This window comes from Melozone crissalis, unplaced genomic scaffold (genome assembly GCF_028551555.1).
Source record: "Melozone crissalis strain CALT ecotype California unplaced genomic scaffold, PUWL_Pcris_2 ptg000050l_1, whole genome shotgun sequence".
In the NCBI taxonomy this organism is placed as follows: Eukaryota; Metazoa; Chordata; class Aves; order Passeriformes; family Passerellidae; genus Melozone; species Melozone crissalis.
This window is the reverse complement of record NW_026535828.1, coordinates 109,275-129,068: the sequence shown is the minus strand read 5'-3', so window position 1 is coordinate 129,068 and position 19,794 is coordinate 109,275. Positions and strand designations below refer to the sequence as shown.

Below are 19,794 nucleotides of genomic sequence, written 5' to 3'. Positions count from 1 at the left end.
TCTATTCGTCTGGCTACTCCGGCAACATACATAGAGTCTGTGACCACATTTAAAGGCTCCTGTAAATTAGACACTGCCCATACTACTGCCAACAATTCCAAAGTTTGTAAACTATCTGCAGGATCTGCTGTAAGAAGTTGATGCTTCCATTGTCCTTTTTCTTGCCAGGTGACAGCAGCACGCCTTGATTTCTTTCCCGCATCTGTAAAAGCTGTAATAGCTCCTTCTATAGGGCGTTCTTCCCTCAATGGTCGAGTAATCCAGTTCCATTCTGTCATCCATTGCAAAACTTTAGGCACTAATTTGCTGGTTTCTACTTTAGCAGGTGATGCTAATAATGCTTCCTGCAAGTTCTTTGAATTAATCAAGTACCAGTCTAAAGTCTCTTTCTCCATAGGCAATCTAATGGTAGCAGGTTCTCGACCATCCACTTCAATAATTCTGAGACGCCCTTTTTTGACTAACACAGCCAATTGTTCAATTTTTGAGAATATTGTTCTCTTATGTTGTAGTGATGGTGACAACCATTCCAGAACTCGTATCTCCCCCGTTTTCTCCTGTTGTTGAGAGAGAGCACCAAGCAAATGGCAAGGACTATTCCAAATAGTAAGGTCAATAGGGCAGTCGAGTTGTCGACGAGACACATATCCCTGTTGTACACAATTACTCATTTGTTGCAAGGCAAGATAGTGCTCCTTTGTCAGGTGTACAGGAGTAGTAGGATCAATACCCTTTAACAAAGGCCGCAGGGTTTCTAATAAATGATTTGGTATTCCCACAATAGGTTTTAACCACTGTAAATCTCCCAGCAACTTCTGTGCATCATGCAAAGTTTTAATGTCCAATTGTAATTCCAATTTTTGAGGTATTACTTTTTGATCTGTTAAAGTCCATCCCAGATATTTCCACGGTGTGGTGGTCTGAATTTTCTCAGCAGCAATAACAAGCGAATATGCTGAAAGAGTATCTCTAATACTGTCAATCTGCAGAGAGGAGAATGGTTGTTGCTGGGCAAACAAAATGTCGTCCATGTAATGATATATTATAGTTGCTGGCCACTTACGACGTAGTGGCTGTAATGCAGCATCAACATAAAGCTGACACAACATCGGGGAATTACGCATGCCTTGCGGAAGAGTCGTCCATTCAAATCTTTTATCTGGCTCTCCACGATTTATTGCCGGTAAAGTAAAAGCAAATCTCTTCATATCATCAGGATGCAGCCCAATAGTGAAAAAACAATCCTTTAGATCAATAATTAAAAGTGGCCAGTGTTCTGGGATCATAGCTGGATTTGGAAGACCAGGCTGTAAGGCCCCCATTGATTCCATCTGTTCATTTACAGCCCGTAAATCATGTATCAAACGATATTTCCCTGATTTCTTCTTGATAACAAAAATAGGTGTATTCCAAGGGCTCGTAGAAAGTCGTAAGTGTCCCTGTGAATATTGTTCCTTTACCAATTCATGGGCATGCATAAGACTCTCCCCTTTTAATGGCCATTGCTTAACCATCACCGGTGTATCCGTTTTCCAGGTGAGTGGAATGGGGAAAGTCCAAGCAATGGCAATTACCCCAAAGGGTGATGATTAGTTAACACCACTCCCAATTGTGTTAAAATATCCCTTCCAATTAAACAAGAAACTGTAGGTGGTAATTGAACAACTGAAAACACAGCAGATACTTGTTGATCATCAATACACACTAACAAAAGTGGTGATCTACTTGCTAATGTAAATCCTCCTACTCCGGTGAGCATATTTGATGATGGGAACAGAGGCCAATGTTGTGGCCATGCTTCTGGAGAGATAGTGCTGGTATCTGCTCCTGTATCCAATAATCCATAAAGGGTTATGCTTTGATGTCCATGGGTAATTTCCACCTTTTGTTTTGGTCTATTTTGTAAATCCACAGTTAAAAGTGTAACACCAGTAGAGCCAAAACCCTTTTCATCCCGCGTTTGTCCAGTAAATGATGGTATACCAGATGTCATTTGACATAGTGGTATTAATTGTGCAATGCGTTGTCCTTTTGTTATTTTAATAGGAGGATAAAGGGTGTAAACCATAATTTGTATTTCCCCTGTATAATCCGCATCGATAACACCAGGCAATACAAATAATCCCAGCATAGTTATTGAAGAACGTCCTAATAACAATGCTCCACATTTTTGTTCATTCAAAATGAGAGGACCCTTTACTCCAGTTGGTATCCTCTCAGGCCGATTCGTCATTAATGTGACGTCTACTGCTGCTGATAAGTCCAAGCCGAGGCTGCCTTCTGTGGCTGGTTGCAGACAGGGGGTGGCAGCGATGTTGCGTCGGCAGCTGGTGTTTCCGATGTCACGGCGGCTACTTGTGTCTGGGCGCGGCTCGCCTGCTGCGCGCTCCTGGGATAGTTTCCCGACCGGCGCCTACAAGCTGTAGAGTTGTGGGAACTGGATCGGCAGTTGTGACACCATATCCCGGTTGCTTGACATGTTCGTCGCGTGTGTCCCTCACTGCCGCATCTGTAGCACTTGAGGAATGGTCTCGAGCTCTGCGTGACCGCCAGTGAGCCATTTCGGAGAGGAGCAAGAGCAGCTAACACCTGACTTTGAGTAGACTCTGCTTGCTTTTGTAATCCTAACCCTAGCTCCTTTATTGCATCTACTATAAATGCCTGTGAAGCTGTTGGCATTAATGCCATTCGCTCTAATGCTTCCTCAATGGTCCAATTTGCCCCCAAAGTAGCTAACACTCTTTGTGTTGCTGGATTGCTATTTTGAAGAGCACACTGCTTCAATAGCGCCCCCTTCATGTAGTCTGCGACACCAGCCCGATCTATAGCAGTAGCTGCCCTGTCTATAAAATTCCCAAATGATTCTTCTCTACCTTGTTTAATGCCCATATAAGCCGGTAACCCTCCTGGTTCTTTAACCATATCTATTGCAGCACGCACTAACCGCATAGACTCTCTAAGCTTATCTGCTCCCGATATCATCTGTGCCTCTGTACGCAAAAATGCCCCTAAGCCCATAAGCTCAGCTACTGTCACTCCATGTAATGGATCTCCTTGAGCTCGCTGTACAGCAACTGACTCATTTACCAAAGCGTGCCAATGTGCATTAAACAGTAACTGCTGATGCTGAGTAAATATCAACCGAACTATTCCTCTTAAATCATTTGGGCATAAAATCTGAGTATTAAAAAGATAATCTAACATTTGCCTAACAGGTTCACTTTTTACTCCAAACTGACTAACTGTAGAACGTAACTGAGCTAGCAGCTTCCAGTCTAAGGGCTCATAGGCTGCTATATTATGCGTAAGGTTCCCCTGTGCATCATATTGTGGTGTATATGTAACCGGACATGCAAGACTAGAGACTACTTCCATCGCCTCGCCATCCCCCATTTGCATTACTTCTTTTGCCACAGCAGCCCAAGCTTCCCTTCTCTGCTTAGCCATCTCCCCCCATAGGTCACTGTGTGCCCCCGGGATAGGATCTGACTCTTTAAGGGTGCTATGCTGCTGGCATTTCGGTACCGAGACCGAGGTTTCCGGCGGGGGATTCAGCCCCCCCGCCGGAGCTGACTCATACTGGGGAAGCGGCGGAGGCAAAGCCGGTGAAACCGGAGCTGGCTCGCGCGGGGGAAGCGGCCCCCCCCCTACCGAAGTCGAGGGTGAAACCGGAGCCGGCTCACGCGGGGGAAGCGGCCCCCCCCCCACCGAAGCCGAGGGTGAAGCCGGAGCTGGCTCGCGCGGGGGAAGCGGGCCCCCCCCCCCACTGAAGCAGACTCTCGCGGGGGAAGTGGCGGAGGCAAAGCTGGAGACGGAGGTGAAGCTGGCTTGCTCCCACCCCCACCATCCAACCTGCCTGAAGCTGGCGGCGGAGGCGAGCTCTTACCTCCACCATCCAGCCTGCCCTCCTCCCCCAACAGTAAAGGTGCAGACGGTTCCACACTATTTATAGGAAAATCCTGCACACCACTCTGCTGGGGACTCTTAGGCATAAGTATCTGAGTTACAGAAGGTGCCAGGGGATCATCCTCACGACCATACCCTATATTCTTCTTATAAGCTTCTGTTGCCCTTTCTGCTGCCTTTCTCTCAGAAACCTGCTGAAGCAACGTATTATACACCACCCGCCATAACTTGCCAAATTTCTTTGCTGACTTATCATCATCTAACACTGCATCCCACAGGATATCCCCAAACTTTTTCCACTCTGCTATCTCATGAACTGTATGTGGGTTAGCAAAAATCCCTTTAGAATGACCATAAGCTAATAACCCTGGTAACTCCTTTTTTAAATCTACCCCTTTTACTCCTCGCTTTTCTAAATATGAGGAGAATAGGTCGTATGTCGCTTGCCTATCCATACCTATATATCAGCGCGCGCTGTTGCAGCTCTTCCAGGCTCCTGCGACATGTAGAGACTTGAGATACCATTGTAATCCTCAAGGGTGCTATTAAAATCCGGCACCGTCCCGGCTGCAAGGACTCTCACCCAACTTCCTCGACCGTGGCGAATTTATAATCCAAAAGAGGGAACGTTCAGAATGCTGCCTTTGCCCGCATTCTCCACCATTTGTCGGAGGAAGGAGACCCAGACACCAATTGGTTCATCCAAGTCCGATTTATTGATCGAATACGGCGGGTTAAATATGGTTCTTAATAAGCTTCATACATATTGCAAAAGTTGAGCTCAGGATTGGTTAGTTACATATCAGCAACTACACCTACTTCTACATTCTTATGCTTATTCTTCTGTTACATTCTGCAGATATTCAGGACTAATCTCACCTCCCTTTCCTCATGTTGCAGCAAGGCCATCCGGCATTCTTGCCTGTCAGCAGTCACTGAATCGGAGACTGCTGACCTCCCTTTCAAGCTTAACCAGCGGCATTAAGTCAGTATGGCCTTTCTCAGCTAACCAACTCTTAATAAAATCCTCCACAGAACTCAGGTAAACCAGTTTTGTGCCTCTCTGTCTCTTGGAATAGACTTAACACTGAATGATAGGAAACATTCAGGTATGGGTGAAGGGAAAAATAAGAATATTGATGCCTGCAAAAAGAGACTTGGAAGTGGCAGAGACATTATAAACAGGGTTTTAATACGATGTGAATTACAAGCACTTGATACAGAGGGGATGATATATTGATTTTCCTCATTCTGAACTATGCCTGTCACTAAGATCAATGGAAGTCACAAACCTATATCAAGGAAATTATAATATGTGGAATTATTTATAGAATGGCTGCTCCAGGTACACATCAATTGCAGCATCATAATGGCCCGACTTATGACTGAGGACAAAGCCATCTATTACATATTGTAAATGAGAAAGTGTGCATTGCCATCATTGCTTCATTTTCCACATTTTTCATAAGTGAAAGGAAGAACTAATAGAAGCATTCTTGTACAGCCTTTTTTTATAAAGAAGCAACAAACATTGTAGAGTTTATCACTAAACGACAACAATTCCACTTACAAACTAAGTCATTAAAAGAACAGCTACAGGCAGTATTTTCCAAAACAGAGTTATGCAATGTACACCAAGGCAAATACGCTGAAACTTTGGGAATCCCTTCTGGATTGCTCAAAATTCTGGGCACCCTGAAGAAGCTGAAAAGCAGCAGCACACAGGAGGGCAGCATCTCCAAGCTGCTGGTGGCAAGGAAGCATGAACCTGTAAACGCATGCTTCCCTTTTCCACTGCAAAAGCTCTGTCACCACTGGCAGACAAAGAAAAAGTCTAATGGCTACACAGGCAGGCACCTTTATAATTTTCATATCTCAAAATTATGGCATTTCCAATAAAGTCTGCTTTTGAATCACCATTTACTTCTACAGTTCACTTAGTTTCACAGCAGTCTCTACCTCCCACTGTTAACTCTTAAAAGAAGCCTTTCAAAGGTCAACCCAAACTGTTAGGATTCTAGATGGTAAAACTGAATTTTTCATGTCTACTTGTTCTTCTGAAAGGCTTAAAAGCAATTTGTGGCAATCAGCACAAAGGGATTTGATTGACAAACTTTAACAAAGTGATCTAGAGAAGATTCATTGGGAAAAAAACTGCTAAAATTGCAAATTAAATGGCAAATAGTTTTTCTCTGTCTGCCCTTGAAGGAAAATAGGTTCTCTTCTTAGACGTGAAAATTTTGAATTCGGGAGGGAAAAAGAGGAATTTGGCTGGGTTTTTTTTGTATTTTATTTTTAAACCTCTAGTATTGTGTTAGACTGGTAGCAACCAGCATAGTTAGAAGATTTATTTCTTTACTATCCTGATGGTGCAAATTATTTTGTATGCTACTGCCACTACTGCAAAGCCTTTGCTTTAGTCCTCAGACAATCCTATTACCCAAGTCAAAGTAACTCATTTTTCACCTACTTTAAGTCAGTTCTGAAATTCATATACAGGGCAAGAGCAGGATAAAGCTTTTGTCTGTTTGAAAGTACAGCATAACTGATAGATTTTACATTTTTGTAATGGTGCTTCAACCTCATATACCCATTTGCTTGTTTAATTTTTAAGTATTATTCTGATTTTTTTGCCTTTACAACATTCTTCTGTGACTTCAAATTACTGTTGCCTGCAAATATAACTAATGTGTTAATCTTCTCAACTTTCAAATCACTCACATGACATAAACCCACTCAAAACCATTTATATTTTGATCTACAAAAACCTACTACATTTTTTTACTAACAAGTTCAGGTTTTTTAAAATTATATTTATGTCTGTGAAAATTTTCCAATCTCCTACTCTACTCAAAGCTATTCTAACATTATGGCGATTTTATGTAATTAAATTATTTTCCTGTCTGGTAACTTACTGTAGTTTACATACTTTTGTATTTATTGGAGACATACCAGAAAAAAAAAAAAAGCATTTGAAATGCCAACAAACAAAATTTAACACAGAAAACTCAGAATTCATTAATGATAAAATATGTAGTTATGAAAGACTGCACAAAACTCATTCACTCACTGAATCACTACAGAGACTGAGGGATTTATGCAAGGTGCAATACATCCAAAACAATACAGCTCAGTTCAACACACCACATCTCACTGCATTAGTAGCACTTGTCAACTAAACCTACAGCTAAGCCATCTCAGCTCATTTACTCTTTATAAAATTACCTTTTCTCTTCAGAGCAGCTATCTTTGCCAAAGGACAAAGGGTTTATGTGGGCAAACCTACAGTATTAATCTACACATTAAGCACCTATTCTGGCAATAATAAATATGAAGGTCCAGAATTACCCATTACAGACCGTAAACATGCTTGTTTACTTATTAGGATCTTTATAAAGCCACCATACAAACAATTTGTGTTTAAGAAAAGTCCAAGATATGATTCAGTTACTTCTTTGCAGGCTGACCAAAATATTTTCTATTAGTTTTGCAGTGACCTTTGTTATATGTTATTCTAGTGTCGGGGATACACATTTTAAAACTCCTCTTGACAATGTGATTAGAACTGTTACTATATGATTAAAACTATATGATTAAGCTCATTAAAACCAATGATGAAAGTTTCTTTAGATAATCTAGCATGTGGATTAATTTTATGATTGACATTTGTTTGCTCAAGAAGGTTTTTTTATTCATCAAAGACTCAGGTAATGAAAAATCTTTACATCTTTTAATTACACATTCCTGATAATATCAGCCTCAATTTCTGCATAGTTGCAATTTAGAATAAAACATGTTTTAATTCACTTCTTCTAAAGCGCAGTAAAGATTTCATCAGGTATTAGTGGCAAACACCACCAGTCCAAACCTACTTGGATGTTTCTTTTCAATAACGTGACTAGTAAGAATTGCCATGCGTAACAAATTTTTCTTTTGCTTTCTCAGTGTTTGTGTAGATGTCGAACAAAAAATTTAATGACTGCGCAAATGGTTTTTAAAATACCCTCAAAATTGAAAGATAACTTTTTTTAAAAGCAACTGCTGCTCAGACTACTGCTCATATTCTACACTCGGTGAGCTGACCCTTGCAAGATTTCACATATCTGTCTCACAAACTGTTAATGACAGATAAAACACACCGCTGCAAAGAGCCTGCCCTGAGGTGACCCAGCAGCAGTCAGGCTGCTGCTCAGGCAGGCCTGGGCTCTGCTGGGCACTCAGAACCAGCCTCAGACCCTGTGCAGGCAGGCCTGGGCTCTGCTGGGCACTCAGAACCAGCCTCAGACCCTGTGCAGGCAGGCCTGGGCTCTGCTGGGCACTCAGAACCAGCCTGGGCTCTGCTGGGCACTCAAAACCAGCCTCAGATCCTGTGCAGGCAGGCCTGGGCTCTGCTGGGCACTCAGAACCAGCCTGGGCTCTGCTGGGCACTCAGAACCAGCCTCAGACCGTGTGTGCCCGTGGCCCTGGGCACTCAGAACCAGCCTGGGCTCTGCTGGGCACTCAGCACCAGCCTGGGCTCTGCTGGGCACTCAGAACCAGCCTCAGATCCTGTGTGCCCGTGGCCCTGGGCTCTGCTGGGCACTCAGCACCAGTCTGGGCTCTGCTGGGCACTCAGAACCAGCCTCAGACCCTGTGTGCCCGTGGCCCTGGGCACTCAGAACCAGCCTGGGCTCTGCTGGGCACTCAGCACCAGCCTGGGCTCTGCTGGGCACTCAGAACCAGCCTCAGACCCTGTGCAGGCAGGCCTGGGCTCTGCTGGGCACTCAGAACCAGCCTCAGACCCTGTGTGCCCGTGGCCCTGGGCTCTGCTGGGCACTCAGAACCAGCCTCAGGCTCTGCTGGGCACTCAGAACCAGCCTCAGACCCTGTGTGCCCGTGGCCCTGGGCTCTGCTGGGCACTCAGAACCTGCCTCAGGCTCTGCTGGGCCCTCAGAACCAGCCTCAGGCCCTGTTCGCTGGCAGCCCTGGCCTGGCTCAGAGTTCCATGGAGCCCCACGTACCTCCTCATGCAATCCAGCGCCCGGATGAAGAAGTCTTTGTGCAGCTGGTGCCTGTCCCTCAGGATGGAGCACTGCTCCAGCGTCACTGACATGGATGTCCTGTCTTTGGCACTCTTGCAGCAGGTGAAGCGCACTCCGTTCAGCTTGCGGCAAATCTGAAACACGGGCAGGCCCCACAGGTCAGCCCTTCCTTCCTACCAGGCTGCGCAGCCCTACAGCTCTGCAAGCCCAGCGAGGGCTTCCAGACAGCTACAGCACTTCTCAAGAAGAAAACACCTTCTGGAAGTTAGTACCAGTACACTGAATTCCTGAATTTGACATGGGACTTTCATAACTATAAAAGAAACAGTTCCTTCACCGTTTCCTCACTGAATGCAGCAGCTGCCCTGTTCAATGAAAGCTAAATTGTCTGAATATCTGATGAATGAAGATATGGTGAGTCTTAACTCACAAACATGAATGTAGCAGACTAACTTCTTGTGAAGGTATGGAGTCAGACACATCTAACTTACATAGTTTTTATTTTCAACAGGTGAACTGTTCAATGTATGGCTCACAATTAATAAAGTTTAACAAATTGCTGCCATGGATTGTCTACTTTCACTTATACTTTGAAAAAGTTATAACACATAAAGGAAACATGACATTTTGGAGGATGATTCTTCCTCTTAGGAATCAATCTGTGGTTGTATCATTCCATTAGTTTATACTATGGTTTCAAATGATATTTTACTAGAAAAAGAAAAATTGAAGGAGAGCTTCTGTGCCCAAATCTACCATTTCCCAGATATAACCTGTCCTGAGAAAAGGTAATACTTTGCTTACACCTATCCCTGGGGAATCACAGGTGTAATGGTACAAAACCTCAAAATGTTTGTGAGAATGCAGCAAGGCAATAAACTACAGCAGGAATCACAAAAAGAAACTTCCCGCATTGGCTATCATGGGAGAGCTCGCAGGATGAACTGGAACATGAACTGAAACATGACCAGTGTCAGTCCAGCAAATAAGTGTTTCTTCATCTAATGCTAATTGCATTCTTAGAAATTCTATTAAACAATAAATACTATTAAATTCTATAAAAATCAAAAAATACTTAGAGCCTTTAAGTTCTTTGTGATACCATGGTGAGGACAATCTCAAAAGTTTAATTTAGGGAACCAATTAAGGGAATCTTACTTAGAATCCAAAGAGGTACAGGATAGTGAAGGAGAACCTATGAGTGTTTCTTCCATCATATAATTGAAAATTTTAAAAGTTAAATCTGTTTAAAAATTTGAACAGTTGCACTGGGATTTAAAACAAGTACTATATGATAATCTGCTTAAATAATTATGTGAAAGAACTGTTTCATTGAAGAGATTAATTCTCTTTGCACTAGTATCTTTGGAAGCCCCCGATTCATTGGGGCTATTCGATGTGAATGAGTCCTAAAAAAATTTTAAAATATTAAAAAATCATTTATAAAATAAAGTAAAAAAATCCCAGGTAATTATTCTGGATGAGTGATGGGCTCATATGTGGAATCTTGTACTTCCACTGCAATAAAAAAGTGATATTGCACAGCTACTGCACTGACAAAGTTTTCTTCTTACATCTTTTTCAATAAATAAATGGAATATAGAATAACAGTGTGTAGATCACTAGGACCAGAAATACACATTTCAGAAAGTTAAAGTAAGGGAACCAAGCAATCATGTCCCACATCATACCTCAAGGACACTAAAAAATTATTTTGAGTAATTTTATATTATCAAAGAATGGATATCAAACAAATCACTCAAATTCTAGCAGGTTCTACCAGTTTAAAAAGTGAGAAAAAGAAATTGTCTGCAAAAAACTATTACAGCACATCTGCCTCCTTTAACCAGTGAGTTTTCCAGTCATTTCCTTAAAATCCATTGCAGTTACAAAGTCAGCAAGCTTATGAAAATGAATTTATGGTTAGTTCATCAATTTCTTTGAAACAAGAGAGCTCACCGTTGCAGCCAGCCACATGATTTCTACATTCTTTCTCTTTTTGGCCTGGATATTTTGATGAAGACTTTCTAGCAATCCCTTTAAATCATTTTGTTCTTGAAAATGTGGTAAACCTGGGAAAAAAGGACGAAAAAAGTTGCTCATTTTGATAAGGTTGGTCATATGATTGTCCCGACTAAAGAATGCTCATGGTAAAGAACAGGTCTATTATTTACAGCCTTGTTTTGGAACACAGGATAGAAATTACCAGCTAAATATTTAAGGAATAAGCAAACCTTATGTCTTTTGAGTATTGCCTTGTCCTCCCTAAGATCTTCACGTGGAAATTTGAAGTATCTTCAACCTTTATCTTATAAATGGATGGTGAAAAACAAAACCAAATCTCTGCTGTAGTTCTGTTCATCAGCTATTACAGACATTCAAAAGAAATCAGAAAAATAAAAAAAAAACTGAGTGTATTACAACCTGCTTTGATGGGATGATTATTTTTTAAAATTAAAGTAAAAAATTAGGGTTTTGTTTTCAAATTGAAACATCTAGTTTTTGTTTTAAAATATGCCTTAGATTTTTCTATAATGTAAGATAAGGGTTAAACAGCACTTAGTATCCCCTCTAAAAAGTAACAAAGTATCTTTCTCCTGAAATTAAGTGGGGCTTTATTTTGAAGTAGAAAATAATTTCAAGTTTGCTTAAAATCCAAAAATTTACCTGCTTGTTCTGGGTATGGAATTTAAGTTGAAGTTTAATTTATCCTACATCTCCAGCAAAAATTCAAGAGTAGGCAATTTAATTTCCCCCTCTGTTTCATATGTATATAGAGGAGGGATTTTTCTAATGTTGCATTTATCCTTGCTAGTTCTGAAAATCAATAAAAACATGCAGAATCTGTTTTTTGAAATTATTTCTTCTCATGGTGGCAAAGTAAAAAGAATTTAAATCATAGTTATCACCAAATAAAGGGGCCAGAATCAAGTGGAACAAAGTGAAACTAAATTGATCAATGGATTTCTTCAAGCAGAGAAAGTAAATTATCCATCCAGTGAGGGGAAAAAACCCCACAACCCAAGCCCCAAACCCAAGCCCAAAAACTTATACTCAATTGGAAGAAAAAAAATGAGGGAAGTATTAATGAAGGTCAATATCCATTCTCCTAACGTGATCCAAGTTGGAATGATCCCTCTCATCAACAGGCTTTTACCTTTTACATCTAATAAATTCTGTAGTTTCCCTTATCCATGATTCATAGGAAGAAGTACTTTAAATCTATTCAAAAAGAACTAAGTTGCTCCAGTCATACTGTGCTGTCTAAAAAAACTCACAAACAAACAAGAAAAAAAGAAAAAGGGAGGAAAACATACATCCAGAATCTGTTTTGCAATAATTTTAATGTGGATTGTTTTACCTCTGTATCACAAGCTCTGATTGTACATTAGATAATGTAGAGCACATAAAACCACATCACACTCTGCTAGACTATTACACTTATGGGTGCATCTGTTTCTTTAAAACAGAGAGCACAAAATGGCAAAGATGCTTTGAGATGATGCAAATGTATCACTAAACATTCTATTGCTCCCAGTAGCTTTCCTTTGGGTCACAGCAGAAAACGTGACATCTCAGAGGGATGACTTCAGCACAGGTACAGCAAGAGTCTCCTAATTCACAGTACTGCCAAAGGGGTTGCACCTTGACTGGAAATGATCAATGGCCTAAACTCCTTGGGTCCCCCACAGTACCAAACCACCAAATCAGGCTGATAAGGGGGAGAAGCCTGGAAATACCAAACAGCCTTTTTGTTTTCAGGTACTTACGTACTACTAAACAACTATCTTACGTTTTTGGACCCTTACTGTCTTAGTATTTCTATAAAAGCAGTACCATTTTGAGCTATATTTGGTCAGCATTTTTGGTAGGAACCTTGCTGGAAACATGCTCTTATTTTCAGTTTCTGCTAAAAGAATTTAAGAAGTTAAAAAATGGGTAAATGACGAAGTGTATGTTCATCCTAAAGACAGAAAGTCAGTGGATGCTTAGTTACAAGCAAGACTATTATTGCCAAGGAGAAATACAGACACAAGAGGAAAACTAACAGCGAAGGTGGCAATACCTTTCAGGGAGTGGGAAATTGAATTCTTTGAAAGGGAATATATGAATGAGGCAGCAGGCCAGGGAGGCTGCCAAGGGTGGATCCAACAGCCTGGCAAATAGGGCTGCAAATGCTCAAATTCTGTTGGGCTTTTTGAGCACTGTTTGGAACTGACAGCTTTGGGAACACAGTCCTGCATTGATTTTGTAGCACAGATTTGGCATTATAGGAAATTATCTGGATAGGTGGGACAAAACCATCAAAAAGCCATCAATATTGAATGCCTCTCACGTGGCCCCAGCACCAGGGTTGCTGCCAGCCTTGTATGGAGGTTTGTCTTCCAGACGAGGGGGAACAGGAGTGGGATTAAGTCCTGCCACAAATGAACAGGTTTGAGAGCTTCCCTTTTTTCCCAGGGGGCTGGTTTAAAAGGCACATTTCTCCAAGGCAAAAGACTGACTCTGTATACTGGCAGGGAGCTACTGGGAAGGGCAGTGGAACCAAAAGATGCTTTATGTTCCACAAAAAATTGTATAAAGAAGAGACTGAGTTCTTAAAGGTAAAGAAAAAAAGCAAGAAAGTTATAATAACCAGAAAATACACGATGAACTAGACACAATTAGTTCTCAAAAGCCTTCACAGTCTGAAAGAAGTCCAGGAACTGTGTGGCTCACTAATAATCCTTCAGGAAGGCAGTACAAGTTTAAATTGTGTTAATGAAAAGTAGCCAATACTGTCTGCATGCAAATTTTTGCTTTTATAAAATAAAATCCATTTATGAGGTAGCAGATCTACCTTAGTCCTAACCTGCATGAGGTTAGTTTTTCGAGGATGTTTTCTTAGCAAGATTCCCCTCAATTAATCACCCAACTTATTGTATGAGTTTCTCTGTAGACATCCTGGAAATAAATACTAGGTCTGTGGGGGGATGGATGGGCATCCTGCCCATCATTTAGGAAGGGCTTTTGTTTCTGTCAAAATGATTAACAAATTAAAATCATCCTGATATAAGAGATAAACATGTATACATACGCATGTGATGTATTAAAGTTTTACATAGCATTTAAACATCAGGCAGTTAAATCTCCCACATTTGGGACTATAGTTTGGGCATTAAAACTAACAGGATTCGATTGATGCAGATGTTTTCTTCAGTCCTTGCTTCTGGCAATCAGAGTAACAGCATAGTAATGCTTATGTTTATAATACAGAAGTTCTATAGAAGTGGAATACAGGGCCTATTCCAATGAAACCTTGTCGTTCATATAATGATGATGTGGCTCATTGCTTGTATTTGATCTGCAGATTTCTCCATGGTTCACCAAACCTCAACATATTTTCAGAATAAGAACAGAGGGTATGACTGAAGCTGATGAAATTGCCCACCAAGTATTTATGTAAAAATACAGTAGGTACAGACTGTCCTCTACATGAAATATTAACAAACTTATTATTTTAATAACTTAAAATAGCTGTTCAGTTCATCATTCCTCTGTTTCATTTTCTCTGTAGTTTCTGCTGTGGCACAAGGCCTGAAATCACTCCTGAGACCAGCAGGGTCATGTACAGGTACAAAATGTTTAAATTTATGGAACAAGTTATGGGATTCTGCTAATATTACTGTCTTATAACCTTCTACCTACTCAAAGCTTTTCAAACCGATTTGGACATTGCATTATTTTGTACTCACAATCAGGAGGCATTTTTTCTGTAAATAACTTGTAATATTCTTTGAGAAGCTCTAAGTTTTCCTGGTTAATGTTTTCCTGCAAAGTGGTATCTCCAAACCTATGAAAATACACAATAAATTATGAAAAAAACCCAAAACCCACAAACAACAACAAAAGATAAATTATCCTTCATAGTTATTTCTTTGCATAAAGAAATAACTTTGGTGCTAAATGCATTAGATTTTGTCAAACATGCAGTAGTTAAGTTCTTGTATGCTTTGGAATTAATTTTTGGAAATGAGATCATCGCTGATGCATACTTCTTCCAAAACTTTATTAACAAAGCAATCTATTTACAAACATGCAATAAGGCACTTATTCTTTTCCCCTCACAAATCGTGAATAAATGGAAAGGCACTTTGGGGGAATTCCAATTCCAAAAATTGGGTACCACAGGCAGAGAACACCAACTCTCCATCTCTTAGTGCTGCTACTGCTTAAGCATACCAATTTCTGTAAGAGCTGGATAATATGGAAGTGACACAAGATGGAAGAGAAGCTTATCTACAAAATAACTGTAGCTATAAAAACAAATATCTTTCTCTCTGAGACCAAGATTTCTACAACAGCCACATTTCACATGCCAAGAAACTAAATCTCACGGTACTACAGGAGATATGATTGTAAAGACACGAATGTCCCCATGACAATTAGGGCCAAAGTTTTGAAATTCATCTTCAGAATAGATTTGAAAAGGGAATGGAGGAGTACAGGAAGAGAGGCATGGGCAGATAAGTGAGAAACTCAGAGAGAAGGGGACACAGATCAGAAGATACCAAATATGCTGCTAAATTGGGAACAAGGGAAGCAAATATTTCAACAGGCCACAGGGAGAAGATGTAACTACTTCCTTAGTAGCCATTGCTGCACTGTCACATGAGAACATTTCTTTTAAATCGGAAACATTCTCAAGTGTATTCTATCAAAAAACAAATTAAAAGATTTTTTTTCTAATACAGTAACATTTCCTAGAAATTTGCCACGAAAGTGTTTTTATATTCTCAGGTTCTTTATCCCACAAACCCCTCCATGTTTTTAGCCATAAATCGTGTGTGGTGTTTTCAGTCTCAAAAACAAATGTACAACTTTAGGAGTTAAGCAGCATTTTGAATTAAGACAAAAGCAGACTGTAACTGCATGCATTAAAGCTGCTTCTGCATTGAACTTATTTTCTTGGCAGATATTAGTACATATCCATATTTATAAATATGCAGTTATTTTGTTTTCTCCTATGGCTTTCTTTGCACACAATGTAAAATGACCACTGGGAACAACACTTCCTGCCACTTCACTTGCAAGCCAGGCATCTTTTCATACCAACTCCTCTACAAGCCCCCAGGTAATCAGGCTATTTCTAAATGTTGTCAAATTTTTCCTCAGACTATTCATAACTCAGTCCTTCCTGCCTATCTCACTCGTGTAAGCTCCCACCAGCCTGCTTCTTGCTTACCACATCATGTCTTGCCTCTTATTTTTTGAGTGTCCCACTCAGAACTGTCATGACTGATTTTGTTGGTTTTGCACATTATGAGTTTGGCCACGTCACTCCTCTCAGCACTTTTCTCTTTATGTCATCAGAATAACCTATTTTCATTTTCAAGAAGTTTCCAAGTTCTCTAACCAGCTATCCAGCTCTTTCACAGTAAAATGCCAGATTTTACTGTCTTTAGATTCAGTCTATGTCTCCCATTTCAACTTTCTGCCTAAATTTTCTCACATACCACCACTCAACTTGGAGAAGTGTCCCATAAACATTCACAAAGCTACCTGATGACATTCTTTAGTAGACTTCTTTAAAAGACTGGGTTTACTTGGCTGTCTACAGTGAACAGGAGATAAAATCCTGTGGTGTTTAACTTCTTGCCTATTACCCAGGTTAAGGATTTTCACTGTCTCCCTCCATTACTCCAGCTACAGCTTTGCTATAAGCTTTTGGCTTAGAGCAAATGCAACCTCAAGATAAGCATTAGGTATTTTGGACGCTCTGTTAATAAAAGCAGCTAAAAGAAAAGAAGTTTTAACAAAGTAGCTGTCTGTATTGACATCTTGACTTCTACTTTGCAGTTTTAGCCCTGCACAAATGTGGTAATTTAACATGACTGACAGATACCCTTCTCTTGGAAGAGAAAATTAATACGTTGGTGAATCCATGACTATTATTATACTAATTAATTAGTTTCCAGCAATCTGTTGCAGAGGAGTACTAATTTCTCTAGCTTATCACTTGTTTGGTCTCTTCAAACCCATCTTCAAGATGTAAGAATTTTGAATTTTCAAACTTGTGTGAGAATTTCAGAGTACTGCATACAACCAAAATTCTGCATCTGAAATAGAAATCCATTTTGCACCTGTATCCAAGAGAAACATGGCACCAACTCTGTGAAACGGAGCCCTGCTTATGATCTTATCTTCATCTGGACTTTTTCACTGTTCTACATTGCTTCATAGCTTGTGTTTATTTCCTTTAATACCTTTGAAAATACACACTGAGTCAATGTGAGATTGTCTAAGAGCAAATAACAAAGAAGATTTGTTTCTAATCCTGAGAGATAGCCTGTACCAGCATGGAGTACTTGGACAGAAAATGCAACGTGACTTTTCCTTACCTCTCTGCCAGTGTTTGCTGCTCATTGATTCCAACATTAAAGAGCACTGGATACATGCGAAGCAGCTTTCCCTCTTTAATCTCTTGTGGCAGCAGCTCAAACATCTTTGCTGGGAGCTGGACCTCTATAATGTAATGTTCACTAGGAACAATGAAAACAAGAGTGAGGATGGGGTTCTTGAATGTCAGGAAAAGTTTCTTCAGCCAGAGAATGGTTGAGCAGGTTGAACTGGCTCCCCTGGGAAGTGTCACAGCACCAAGCCTCACAGAGTTCAAGAAGCATCTGAACTCTCAGGCACGGGGTGTGATTCTTGGGAAGCCCTGTGCAAGGCCAGGAGTTGCACTTGATGATGCATATGGGTCCCTTCTAACTCAAAATATTCTGTGATTCTGTAAAGAATGTTCCAAAAGCGCCTCTAATAAAAGAATGGCCTCTAATAAAAGCATGTGAGCTCCTGAACAGAATTTCACCTCCCCTGGGTGGCTGGTGTCTACCACCCACACCAGATGATCAGTGCACTGCTAGACAGTGCCACACACTTTGGATTGATTTGTTTGTGCACACAGAATGTCAGGTTTAAGCACTTTCCTAGAAAAAACAATTACAAGTAAATATGCTGACTCTTCAAGATAAGAATTTGTAGTTTGATTTTTCTGTCTTGCATTTCTACAGTCTTTCACTCTCATTTATTGAGCCATACCATATAACAACCAAAATAAAAATGGAGGGTTTCTAAAAAAATTATTAGAAAATAACTAGATTTTCACCTTTTCATCTTTTCTTTTTACGGTTCACTTCCAATGCTGTTTGATAGGAGCAGTCTTATCACAGCTCTAAGAGGAATGGCACTCCTCCACATAAACCTTGTAGATTTTATTTTTAAAATTTTTTTAATTTTAATTATTCCCAATGTATTGCCTATCATATTCCAGCCTTCCTGTTATTTATTCAATCCCTTCTCAGAAAGCCCATATGATGAGAGTGAATCATCCAGATTAATTAAGTAAATCAGTGGTGAAAGCCCCCTTCAGAGGAAACATATATTTTCTAAAAGTTCCTGCTTTTAGCTGAATTTAATTTACAGTCATCTTAAGAGCAATGATACTATTAAGGAAGTGATTTTTGCAAAATAAAACTATTTGGAGCTTCAGACTAGAATAATAATAAAGATGAAAAATCCATTCCAATCTTGTTAACCCTCAAATAGCCAAAATAAACGGAGTATTGCAGTTTATGTCCTGACATTCAGCAGTACTCACGTGAGATTCATAAAGGATAAGTGATTTTGTGCAAGGATTTCTGAGACTGCCTATGTCCTGTGTGATTTTCAGCAGCTAAAAAAGGCTTCCATTTTTAAAAGTGACTACTAAGTTTTTAATACTAAGTGGCATCGGAGTTTTTTGGTTTCCATCTTAAAAACAATCAAGGCCTAACTCTTGGAACTGCAGTTTCATTTCTCATGCTGAAATACAAATTCAGGACATTCAAAAGCAAAGTTTCTCAGTTAGAGACCACATTTGTAAACAATGGCCTTGTCACTTGTCCAGGGTTCAGTATCCATGTGTGAATAATGCACCAGCAGCTCTGCACAACACAGACGCTGCTCAGATTAATCTGTATTAGTAACTGGAACTTCAGCTTTTTATCAGGAGAGTAACCCAGAGCCTACTGGCTTTTAGAATCCCTACTAACTCACCTTCTAAAAAGTAAAACAATGCACTTTCAATAAAACAGAACTCAGCAACAAGAAAACCATTAGACGGGTTTCATGGGCTACAGATTAAAACTGCAGCTCAGTTTCCTGGGCTCCAAGAAACAAAGTTCTTACCGCCTTCCACTTATAATAGGCAAAAAATCTTCTGACTTGGCTTCAATTACTCTAAACATTACTTTCTGCAAATCTGAAATGCCCACAGCCATGTCTTCGAGCATCCCTGCTTCTTCACCTACATGAAAAGATTAAAGAGACTATTAACAGAGTTGGCAGATCAGTCACTGTATAGGTCAGGGCAAAGCAATATATTTTCCAGTCTGTGCATCTAAAAATCACAGTTCTAAATCCACATTACAGTAACCTACATAAAACCAGACTCATTTCTTGAACTGCTGACAATTCTGTGCCCTAAATGGTAACCATGAGTATTAAGCAATTCTGAAAATCAGCCTGCTCTATATACACATAAAATAACCTCAGAAAAGCCATTTTTGTCTATTCTGAAAGTTTTCAAAAGGCTTTCCTGCTGATGGAGGACAAAGGTTTTGAGAATAAAAACAAGCATCATGTAAAATGGAGAAGACAGCTATCTCCAAATGAGCAACTGCATAATAAAGCTGCACAAATGCTAAATTCCTCTACTTTAGTCAAAATCTCTGATTCAGGGAATGATTCCAATAGATCTAGTTCAAAGTTTGAAACATAAGGCAATTTCTCCCTCCAAATTTCCTTTTTAATGCATATCAAATAATGGCATGTGTAACAAACTATG

General features: G+C 40.1%; 2 long non-coding RNA genes across 2 annotated transcripts; both read right to left on the bottom strand.

Annotated features, from left to right (window-relative positions):
* Positions 1-9,005: 9,005 nt before the first annotated feature.
* On the bottom strand, positions 9,006-14,718 carry LOC128943626 (uncharacterized). The gene is made up of 3 exons (XR_008483741.1): positions 14,663-14,718; positions 10,887-10,999; positions 9,006-9,061 (listed from the first exon to the last, which is right to left on the bottom strand). It is a non-coding gene; the product is annotated as an uncharacterized LOC128943626 (long non-coding RNA).
* On the bottom strand, positions 14,714-19,229 carry LOC128943627 (uncharacterized). Its single transcript, XR_008483742.1, has 3 exons — positions 19,137-19,229; positions 17,309-17,449; positions 14,714-14,760 (listed from the first exon to the last, which is right to left on the bottom strand). It is a non-coding gene; the product is annotated as an uncharacterized LOC128943627 (long non-coding RNA).
* Positions 19,230-19,794: the final 565 nt, after the last annotated feature.